We start from the raw sequence: 10,353 nt of genomic DNA, 5'->3' as shown, positions 1-10,353 counted from the left end.
CAATCACTGGATACTTATCAATACAATAAACCTACTACTACTTTAACTTCAAGACATTAATTCAGATTAAAATGACTGAATTCAACTTTTATTGAGTTAAATTTCACATAACTCTAAGTCAAACCTCAAAACAAAACCTCAGTCCTGTTGTAATAAATGTAAAAAAAAAAAAAATCACTTTTATAAACTTATAAAAGTTATAAACTTTCTCACATGCTTCCTTTCACAAACATGGATTTCAACTTTTGTTAGACCAATGCTTTCAGCGTGTGGCCTTGCACTGGTTTAATGGTTTAAGTTATTCTATTTCTTTAAGTGCTGCTGTGGCTTTAACTTTAACAAAACTTGCCATGCCAGATAGTTGCATCTTTACAGTATTATCTGCACTGCAATTTCTTTTTGTAAGCTGTAATGCGATTATAAACATAAAATTTTACTGTCTTCCAATCACGGTTCCTCAGAGCTTCTGGTTCAGCTTTCAAGCATTTCTCACAGTCACTCTTTGCTGGTACAGTGCCAGATATGATGAATGACTTCAGGTGCCTTTCCACCGCCTGCACCTCTGCCTGCTGCCAGGGAGCTTTCTTCTGGCTACTTTTACCTTAAAGTGATCAGAAAATAAGAAATGATTAAGAGTGTATGCTGGAATTCCAATCCAAAGTTCATTCATTCAAGGATTCAATCTCTCTCTAAACCCTCCTTTATCGAAACTCGACTCTGTTTTGATTGGTCAGATGTCCCAGTCTGTTGTCGGTTCTACCGTTGTTTGAGAGTAGGTCAAATTACACATTCGCACAGAGCCAATGAAAACCAGAGGCTGGGCTTTTGTTACAAACCTGTGTAGGTTCATGCAGTAAGTAAGTCTGGAATTACGGAGGACTCGTTTCTTCCTTTTGGGAGACTAATTTAATTTGTCCTGAACTTTGACCTTTTTACATTTGATCTTTTATATTACACACTACATGAAAGGTCATACCTGAGAAAGCATAAAAGGGGTACTTTAACTAGATTTAGCTCAGAAATTTGTGACTAAATACATAAGATATAACCAGGTGTCTGTAAGTCATTTTTTGAATTGTCGAGAGAGAGAGAGAGAGAGAGAGAGAGAGATTGATATTCTTGCCAGAGACGGTGCATTTATGTATTTCAGAAGGATCTATGACCCTCTCTAAAAGACAATATGCAATGCATTTTTTTTTTTACTTAACTTAAGTAGATTTACTTAATTTCCAAATGTGTTAAATTTACTTGAAAAATGCTTGTGCATAAGTAAATTTACTTCTTGTTTCTTTTTCAGTGTAGGGTAACTGGTGGCTTTGAAATGACAGAGGCATGAATTTAGAATTTCTCAGGGATAAAATGTCAAACAGATATAAGCTTATCAGTGATTAAAATGAGCATTCTTTTTTACCATGTGGCTGCTACTGCAACGTTTAGCCAAGTCTAGTTGAATTTAATCCTACAGAAAACAACAGACGTACCAAAGAGAAATGTGTAAAGAGTTCACCTTTGCAAGGTGGTCTCATAGCACTGGCTCCTGAAGACATCGGCACTTCTGATGATGGTTTGCCTCTCGTGTGTGACATATTCCTCTCGGTAGCAGGAAGTGCCACCTCGGCTGAAGCTTTGATGGGAAATAATCAAAGTTCAACATTTTCAGAAAGAGAAGTAATATATATATATAAAAAATAAATAGTAGTAAATGTGCTATAAAATTCTGACAATGCACAAGTGATGGGTGTTATTGTCCAACTAATGAATTTAAATCATGATTATACAGTAGATACCGTAAGTGAAATTAACCCTAAAGTGTGCAGTTGTTTTAATCATTGGAAGTATAACTGAACTACAATCTACATCATGTCTTTTCAAGAAACATTTTAGAAAAAATAAGCTCAAACTCTTTAAACGGAGTACTTCATTTTTAGTCAAAAAGGAATCATGTCACAATTCGTTTTGTGCCTCGACCCACCCAACAGAAGAGAGTGGATCAGCTAGCTTTACATAATAAATTTAACTTTCTCTTATGAACCCTTAATTTTATAGTATTAAGTTCCTCAAAAACAAAGTTTACAGTAAAACATGTTGATAATAAAATAGATCAATTTATATTCATACTTAATCATATGTAATAAAATGATAATGTTGAAGAATAGCTTGGAGGCATTTGACAGTAGTTTTGACAAAAAATAAATACTTTAGTGTACTGAATCATCTTCTGCGCTGGAACAATGTGTTTGCCCATCAGGTCTTCACAAGTCACTTGATTGATAACGATCAATAACTACAAAATGTAATGGTGTATTCTGACAGTAATACAAACCGTCAACAGTAGATGAACAGTGTCCCTCTTGTATGCTCCTGTCTTCCTCATCACAGTAATTAACTTGTTCTTCCTCATCACAGTCAATTACTTTTTCTGTGGAAGTTCAAAATACAGCTTTACGGTGGTATATAATGGTTTGCAAACTTGGTATAGGAATAGATGGTTAAAAAAAATCTATTAAATTAACAAACCATCAGGATCAATCCCAATTTCATCCAAGTTCTTGCCATGGAACTCAGCTAATCTTCCTTGCTCAAGAGCCATTAAAACTTTGCTGATCTTGGCAAGTTGCAGGGTCTTCTCAGGGAGTCGATAGAACTCACGATGGATTCTGATGTCGTGCCCGAGAAAGTTTGCCAGCTGGTCCATCTCGGTGTCGGTCATGTTCAGCACTGTTGAAAGGGTCGCGGCATGCTTACGCAGCCTGGTAGATGTCAGTGCCTTGGGACACTTTGCACCACAAGCCTTTGCAAAGCCACGGAGGCAGTCTGACCCTCGGAAATGTGTCATGGCTTCTGGTCTAGCAAACATATAGGCATTGTCTTTTAAAACCCCACACGCCTCTCTCTGCTTAACAAGGAGTTCTAAGGAACACAGCATTTTTGGAGTCAGAAGGACTGGAACTGGCCGACCACGCTTTCCCCTGGTGATAACCCTTGTGAAGTGTCTACAGAGTTTCTTCTCCACTTCGGAGAGAGCCCAGTCCACATCCTCATGTGGATCAGAAGTGTCTCTTGATAAAAACACAGACAAAGGCATGCTCGCCACCTCTCCTTCTCTCCGCCGATTAAAGAGAATCATCTGAGCCAGACACACCTTGGCCAGCTCCATCCAGGCTTTAGTAGATGGACTTTCAGAGAGCAGGTTGAACCACTCATCTTGCACTTGACTGAGAAACGTATGGAGTTTTTGTACGTCTTCAGTAAAGGGCATGAGCGTGGGCACATTCCACTTTGCTTCCCTGATATTCCTCAATGCTGTAGCAGAGATCATCTCGTTCCACTTATTCGCATGGACTTCTTGAAACTCACTGGCATTCTTCACAAGCTGTTTGTCATTGTAGATTAAGCCCTGAGCTTTCAAGAGTTGGCATACTTTAACCAGGGAATTCCCAAGCTTGTTAGCAAGTGATGGAATCAAGAATTTGTCGGTTTCACTGTCATACCCACATGTATACTTAACAGCTTTGACGGTCTCCATGTACTTCTTTGGATTTACACAATCTTCCAGTGTTTTTAAGGAGGTGACTTTCCTGGCATTGTGAATCAATCTTCCCAGTTCTCGCATCTTCTCCCGCACACATTGTTTATTCTTATCTGATAGCCCACCTTTGTTCAACAAGTGCTGCCCAATAGCAGTAATTACTCTGTCATTTTTTATTATATCTGTGATTGGGTCAGGATTCATGGCACTGATTACTCCCCACAGTTGTTTGGTCATGTTTGAAGGCACAGGCCCTGTGTAGGTACACATGGACTGAACACGGTTTTTTCCTGGTTTGGGAGGGTCTGATTGTGGTTGAAGTCTACAAGTACGCATGTGTCTCCACAGGACCTTTCTTGTAAAAAGTCCTTGACAGTATGCACAATGCATGAAATCTTCTCCCTGCACTTCTTTACGTGGTCGTTTAAATGGCACTAGTTCCCCCTTTCCTGACTCCATAACAGCTGCATTGTGAGCATAGTTTCCTCTGTTGCGAATATAATCAAGCTGTTTTTTCCTCTCCTTTGAACCCTTTGGAAAGCTTAGAGCTCTAGCCACATCAGACTTATTTTCATGTGAACTTTCTAGATGCCTTGCCATCTTAGCATAGGGTTTACTGCAGTACAAGCAGTAATGTCTCTTGTTGTACACTCTAGCACCATCTCTTTTTTGGTATGCACTAACAACTATTCCGTCTGTTGTGTTCTGACTTGAACTGGGTTCTTCTCCTGTTCCAGATGCTTCAGACGCAACATTGTGCATTTTGTCTGACGTTGTGGTGTCACAATCAGGGCAACTCACTGAGCCAGACTGATCAATATCCAGTTCATCAAGAAGCCGACGTTTTGCCTGGTTTAGTGTAAGGCTAACATCACTGTCGCTTTCGGAAGTGGTATCTGGAACATAATCATCGGAACTCTCTGGTGTAGAATCAAAGAGCTCATCAGAATCTTCAAGATTTGTGTCTTTCATCTAAAAATAAATAAAAATAAAATAAATAAAGAAATGGGTAGAACTGCTGCAATTAATTGATCATTTGATTTTGACAATAGAAGCCAATTTAATGTGTCTCTAATAATGTGTTAATCTGTTGAGGTTTTTTTTTCCCCTCAATTTTGCAAGTCACATGTGATGATTTGCTGCTTCTTACCATGTTATAATAAAGTTCTCAGTGCAAAAGTTATGAACACTGTTATGAACAGTATGAATCTGATCATTTTGGTCTTAAAGTAAAATAAAATTGAATAATTCTCTGATACTTTGCAGTCAATATCACATGAGAATATATTAATATTACATAAATTACTGATGAGGAGAATGATCTAAGGAATGAGAAAAAAAAAAGACATCACGTCTCTTGTTGTGACTTAAACTTACTATGACACTTTTAGTCCGTCTCAGTTTTGGCACAAAAATCTCATTTTCATTGTGGCTCTGGGTTGCAATCTGTAAACAAAGTATAAACAATATTTGACATTTCTATTGCATTTGAAATATGAAAATAAAAAAAGTTGACCAGAGATCAAAAGTGAAAAATATCCCTGTCCAACATCCTCTGTCTGCGCTCACACACACATCTTGAATAAAACAGGGCCTCATGGGGACCTTTCACACACAACGTTATTGTTCCTCATGGGGACCAGATTCATCTAATCTCACACAACATCTCAACTCCCAACACTGAGCGACCGAGAGTGTGTTGTGGGGACGTCGTGAGTGAAAATTTTAAAGCACCAATTAACCAAGAAAAAGTTACTTGTGAAGGATAAAACTGGCCCCAAATATTCCACTACCTCTAACCTACTGGACACATGTTGATAAACTGTTGAGGGAACTAGTTTACAGCAGATACGCATCAAAATATGCTCCAAAAACACAAAAAACATGGAAACAACTGACAGTAGACATAACTTTCCATTGATAAATGTGACCGTACCTGTTGAGGAGACCTGGTTTGACCAAAAGCATCATCCATCAGAGTCTGTGACTGGAGAGAAGCATCATCCATTGGAGTCTGTGACTGGAGAGAAGCATCAGAGTCACCTGCTGCTCTGCTATTAGCAGCAATGCTGCTCTCCTGCAAGAGACAACACCAATAATGAGAAGATTTCACAACATGGAAACACAAGAGACTAATCTGATGCAGACACTGAATGACCAATGAGACAATCAGCCTCATTTTAAACATTTATCCCTGTCCAACATCCTCTGTCTGCGCTCACACACACATCTTGAATAAAACGGGCCTCATGGGGACCTTTCACACACAACGTTATTGTTCCTCATGGGGACCAGATTCATCTAATCTCACACAACATCTCAACTCCCAACACTGAGCGACCGAGAGTGTGTTGTGGGGACGTCGTGAGTGAAATTTTTAAAGCACCAATTAACCAAGAAAAAGTTACTTGTGAAGGATAAAACTGGCCCCAAATATTCCACTACCTCTAACCTACTGGACACATGTTGATAAACTGTTGAGGGAACTAGTTTACAGCAGATACGCATCAAAATATGCTCCAAAAACACAAAAAAACATGGAAAAAACTGACAGTAGACATAACTTTCCATTGATAAATGTGACCGTACCTGTTGAGGCGACCTGGTTTGACCAAAAGCATCATCCATCAGAGTCTGTGACTGGAGAGAAGCATCATCCATTGGAGTCTGTGACTGGAGAGAAGCATCAGAGTCACCTGCTGCTCTGCTATTAGCAGCAATGCTGCTCTCCTGCAAGAGACAACACCAATAATGAGAAGATTTCACAACATGGAAACACAAGAGACTAGTAACCAACATCTCAACTCCCAACACTGAGCGACCGAAAGTGTGTTGTGGGGACGTCGTGAGTGTACATTTTAAAGCACCAATTAACCAAGTAAAAATTACTTGTGAAGGACAAAACTGGCCCCAAATATTCCACTATCTCTAACCTACTGGACACATGTTGATAAACTGTTGAGGGAACTAGTTTACAGCAGATACGCATCAAAATATGCTCCAAAAACACAAAGAACATGGAAAAAAACTGACAGTAGACATAACTTTCCATTGATAAATGTGACCGTACCTGTTGAGGAGACCTGGTTTGACCAAAAGCATCATCCATCAGAGTCTGTGACTGGAGAGAAGCATCATCCATTGGAGTCTGTGACTGGAGAGAAGCATCAGAGTCACCTGCTGCTCTGCTATTAGCAGCAATGCTGCTCTCCTGCAAGAGACAACACCAATAATGAGAAGATTTCACAACATGGAAACACAAGAGACTAATCTGATGCAGACACTGAATGACCAATGAGACAATCAGCCTCATTTTAAACATTTATCCCTGTCCAACATCCTCTGTCTGCGCTCACACACACATCTTGAATAAAACAGGGCCTCATGGGGACCTTTCACACACAACGTTATTGTTCCTCATGGGGACCAGATTCATCTAATCTCACACAACATCTCAACTCCCAACACTGAGCGACCGAAAGTGTGTTGTGGGGACGTCGTGAGTGAAAATTTTAAAGCACCAATTAACCAAGAAAAAGTTACTTGTGAAGGATAAAACTGGCCCCAAATATTCCACTACCTCTAACCTACTGGACACATGTTGATAAACTGTTGAGGGAACTAGTTTACAGCAGATACGCATCAAAATATGCTCCAAAAACACAAAAAACATGGAAAAAACTGACAGTAGACATAACTTTCCATTGATAAATGTGACCGTACCTGTTGAGGCGACCTGGTTTGACCAAAAGCATCATCCATCAGAGTCTGTGACTGGAGAGAAGCATCATCCATTGGAGTCTGTGACTGGAGAGAAGCATCAGAGTCACCTGCTGCTCTGCTATTAGCAGCAATGCTGCTCTCCTGCAAGAGACAACACCAATAATGAGAAGATTTCACAACATGGAAACACAAGAGACTAATCTGATGCAGACACTGAATGACCAATGAGACAATCAGCCTCATTTTAAACATTTATCCCTGTCCAACATCCTCTGTCTGCGCTCACACACACATCTTGAATAAAACAGGGCCTCATGGGGACCTTTCACACACAACGTTATTGTTCCTCATGGGGACCAGATTCATCTAATCTCACACAACATCTCAACTCCCAACACTGAGCGACCGAAAGTGTGTTGTGGGGACGTCGTGAGTGAAAATTTTAAAGCACCAATTAACCAAGAAAAAGTTACTTGTGAAGGATAAAACTGGCCCCAAATATTCCACTACCTCTAACCTACTGGACACATGTTGATAAACTGTTGAGGGAACTAGTTTACAGCAGATACGCATCAAAATATGCTCCAAAAACACAAAAAACATGGAAAAAACTGACAGTAGACATAACTTTCCATTGATAAATGTGACCGTACCTGTTGAGGAGACCTGGTTTGACCAAAAGCATCATCCATCAGAGTCTGTGACTGGAGAGAAGCATCATCCATTGGAGTCTGTGACTGGAGAGAAGCATCAGAGTGCCCACATTTAACCCCTAAATTGGTCTAAGAACATAAGACCCCATTATTCAATGTACATAAAAAATAAAATAAAAAACACCGACCCTCAAGTCATAATGGTTACAAATTATTTTCATATTTCTAATAGATTCAAATTCTAATTTCTTCAACAACCAAAAGTTAGTTATTTCTGCAACTTACTTGGGTTCTCCATGGGCAGTCGTCTCCCCCATAATCATATGTGATTTCTTCTCCTTCTTTAATGTCTTTCAGCGCAAATAAACACAGGTGTGCCTTTCCATTCACATCGATTTTCTTCATCTTACAATTTGGATGTTGGTGGTCATCGTTAACTAACCGCCCAAATGATCCATCTTCCCTAGATGCATCAATGCTTAAATTTGAGAGAAAAAAAGGGAAAAAGGATAAATACAAGTGTTATAATACATCAACACAAATCAGTGTCTTAGGCTGCATTTACACTGCATGGTTCAATTGACCCAATTCCAGTTCTCTTCATCCCATGTGGCACAGATCAGATAAGAGTCACGAGCGTTTAAGAAGAAAAGTGAAGAGCATGGATTCAGATATTATCAGATCAGTTTCAGGCCTAATTCAGGACTAATTACCCCTTAGCTAACTGTTAACTGGTCAAACTAGTTTCATAAGACAATGTACTATTGAATTTGATTCCTGATGTCATACTGTAACTGTTTTTTTTTAGATAGTCACCAAATGCCGTTTAAAATGCACACACTGGATAAGTGTCACTCTTAAAAAAAAAATCTAAGCACGTTGTCAAAAAAAGGATACATTCACAAAATCAGAATTGGTCATGAAGAGCTGCAGTGTAAATGCGGCCTTATTTACTATGCTATAGCACAAGGAATATAGCTTTGGTGCAATGTGACTTCTTACCACCATGTTTTCCCTCTCCACTTAAACTCGAACATAAAAACAGCACAGGATGGGTGGTAGAGTTTTCTTCTCCTCTCCAGCTCTGCATAATTGATCAACTCACCCCTGTACTCCACAATAAAATCTCCTTTGCTAAAGGAACCTTTTGCAAATAATCCACGTCCTGCAGATACAGCAAAAACATTTATCAAAAAAAATAAATAAATCTTGCAGATAAAGGATGATAATTGTGCACACAGAACACATTAATAGCTTATTTAAAATATTCTGCAACCTGGTTCCTAATTAACAGAGTTTTTCTATTCCATACTCACAAGGTTATGGTTCCATATTTCGTAATTATTAAGTGATAAATCAGTCATACCAGACACCACCTTACCTTTCACCGCATTGATGTACTTCACTTCTAATTTAGTTTTGTCAGACTTCGTGACGACATGATGCATGGCATCCTTAAGAGGGCTGATTCGTGGTGGCATTTCAATCTGGAAAAATAGATATATATAAAATAAGTATAAAAAACTATAAAATAATTACACTTTGATTATGGAGAGATATACAGAATTAAACTAAGGTGTTTATTAAGCAGATTTGATCTTTATTGTCATGCTACAATGTATTGTACTTAAGTAATGCAACAGTTCATTACAATGTTACATTTATCAATGTGACAAATCAAAACTGAAGGTTACATAAATCTAGCACAACGTTAGCGTTTAGGGCCTCAACTCACTACATTAATTTAGGCCGTAATCTCTCACAAAATGACAATCTGTTCCTATATAATCCCAGGCCTTGAGAACTGTTGATTTGGACTACTCTTATGGACGACCTCTCCATACAAACCCTGGTTTAGTTTAACTACTGTCATTACTACATCGAAGATCTATAACCACACAGATACAATCTAAACAGGTTTTTTTTTTTTTTTTTTTTAAACCATGGTTAATTTTTGTAATGCAATAACCCCTCCAGAACGCGATTTAAGCCCGTGACCAAACAAGAAATGTAACATTTCTTTAATAAAAAAATGTAATAATTCCCCCTCCAGAACTAAAGCAAAATAGACAGAAAGCAACTTAATATGCAAAGAATCGCTACATTAGCAATCAGGCAGGCTGAAGATTTGATAAAGATTTTCAGTCAAAAATGATTCTTAAATTGTATGATTATGCGATCGCTAATTGAAAAACAGAGAAATATCACAGGCCATACGTAGGCCTCAACAGTTAATTAGCACCACTGTTAACTAGCTAGCTAGCGACTTTAGATCTAATTAACCTAATTGGTTTAAAATGTGCTTACCTTTTATTTAACTTTTTGCTCTGCACAACTTCAGAATCTCCTGCAAACAATCTCCTCGAGTCGGTATCTCCTGTAAAGTCTTCTTATCGTCTGTCCGTGTGAAGTGTCCACTTAATACGCATATTTTCATATTGCTGCTGA

At 38.7% G+C, this 10,353-nt stretch overlaps 1 long non-coding RNA gene across 1 annotated transcript; it reads right to left on the bottom strand.

The window, feature by feature from the left end:
- Positions 1–473: 473 nt before the first annotated feature.
- On the bottom strand, positions 474–2,418 carry LOC113047098 (uncharacterized). The gene is made up of 3 exons (XR_003276246.1): positions 2,324–2,418; positions 1,508–1,624; positions 474–601 (listed from the first exon to the last, which is right to left on the bottom strand). It is a non-coding gene; the product is annotated as an uncharacterized LOC113047098 (long non-coding RNA).
- Positions 2,419–10,353: the final 7,935 nt, after the last annotated feature.

This window comes from Carassius auratus, chromosome 1 (assembly GCF_003368295.1).
Source record: "Carassius auratus strain Wakin chromosome 1, ASM336829v1, whole genome shotgun sequence".
NCBI classification, from domain to species: Eukaryota; Metazoa; Chordata; class Actinopteri; order Cypriniformes; family Cyprinidae; genus Carassius; species Carassius auratus.
The sequence above is the reverse complement of the archived record's forward strand: the minus strand, read 5'-3'. Positions and strand labels throughout refer to the sequence as shown.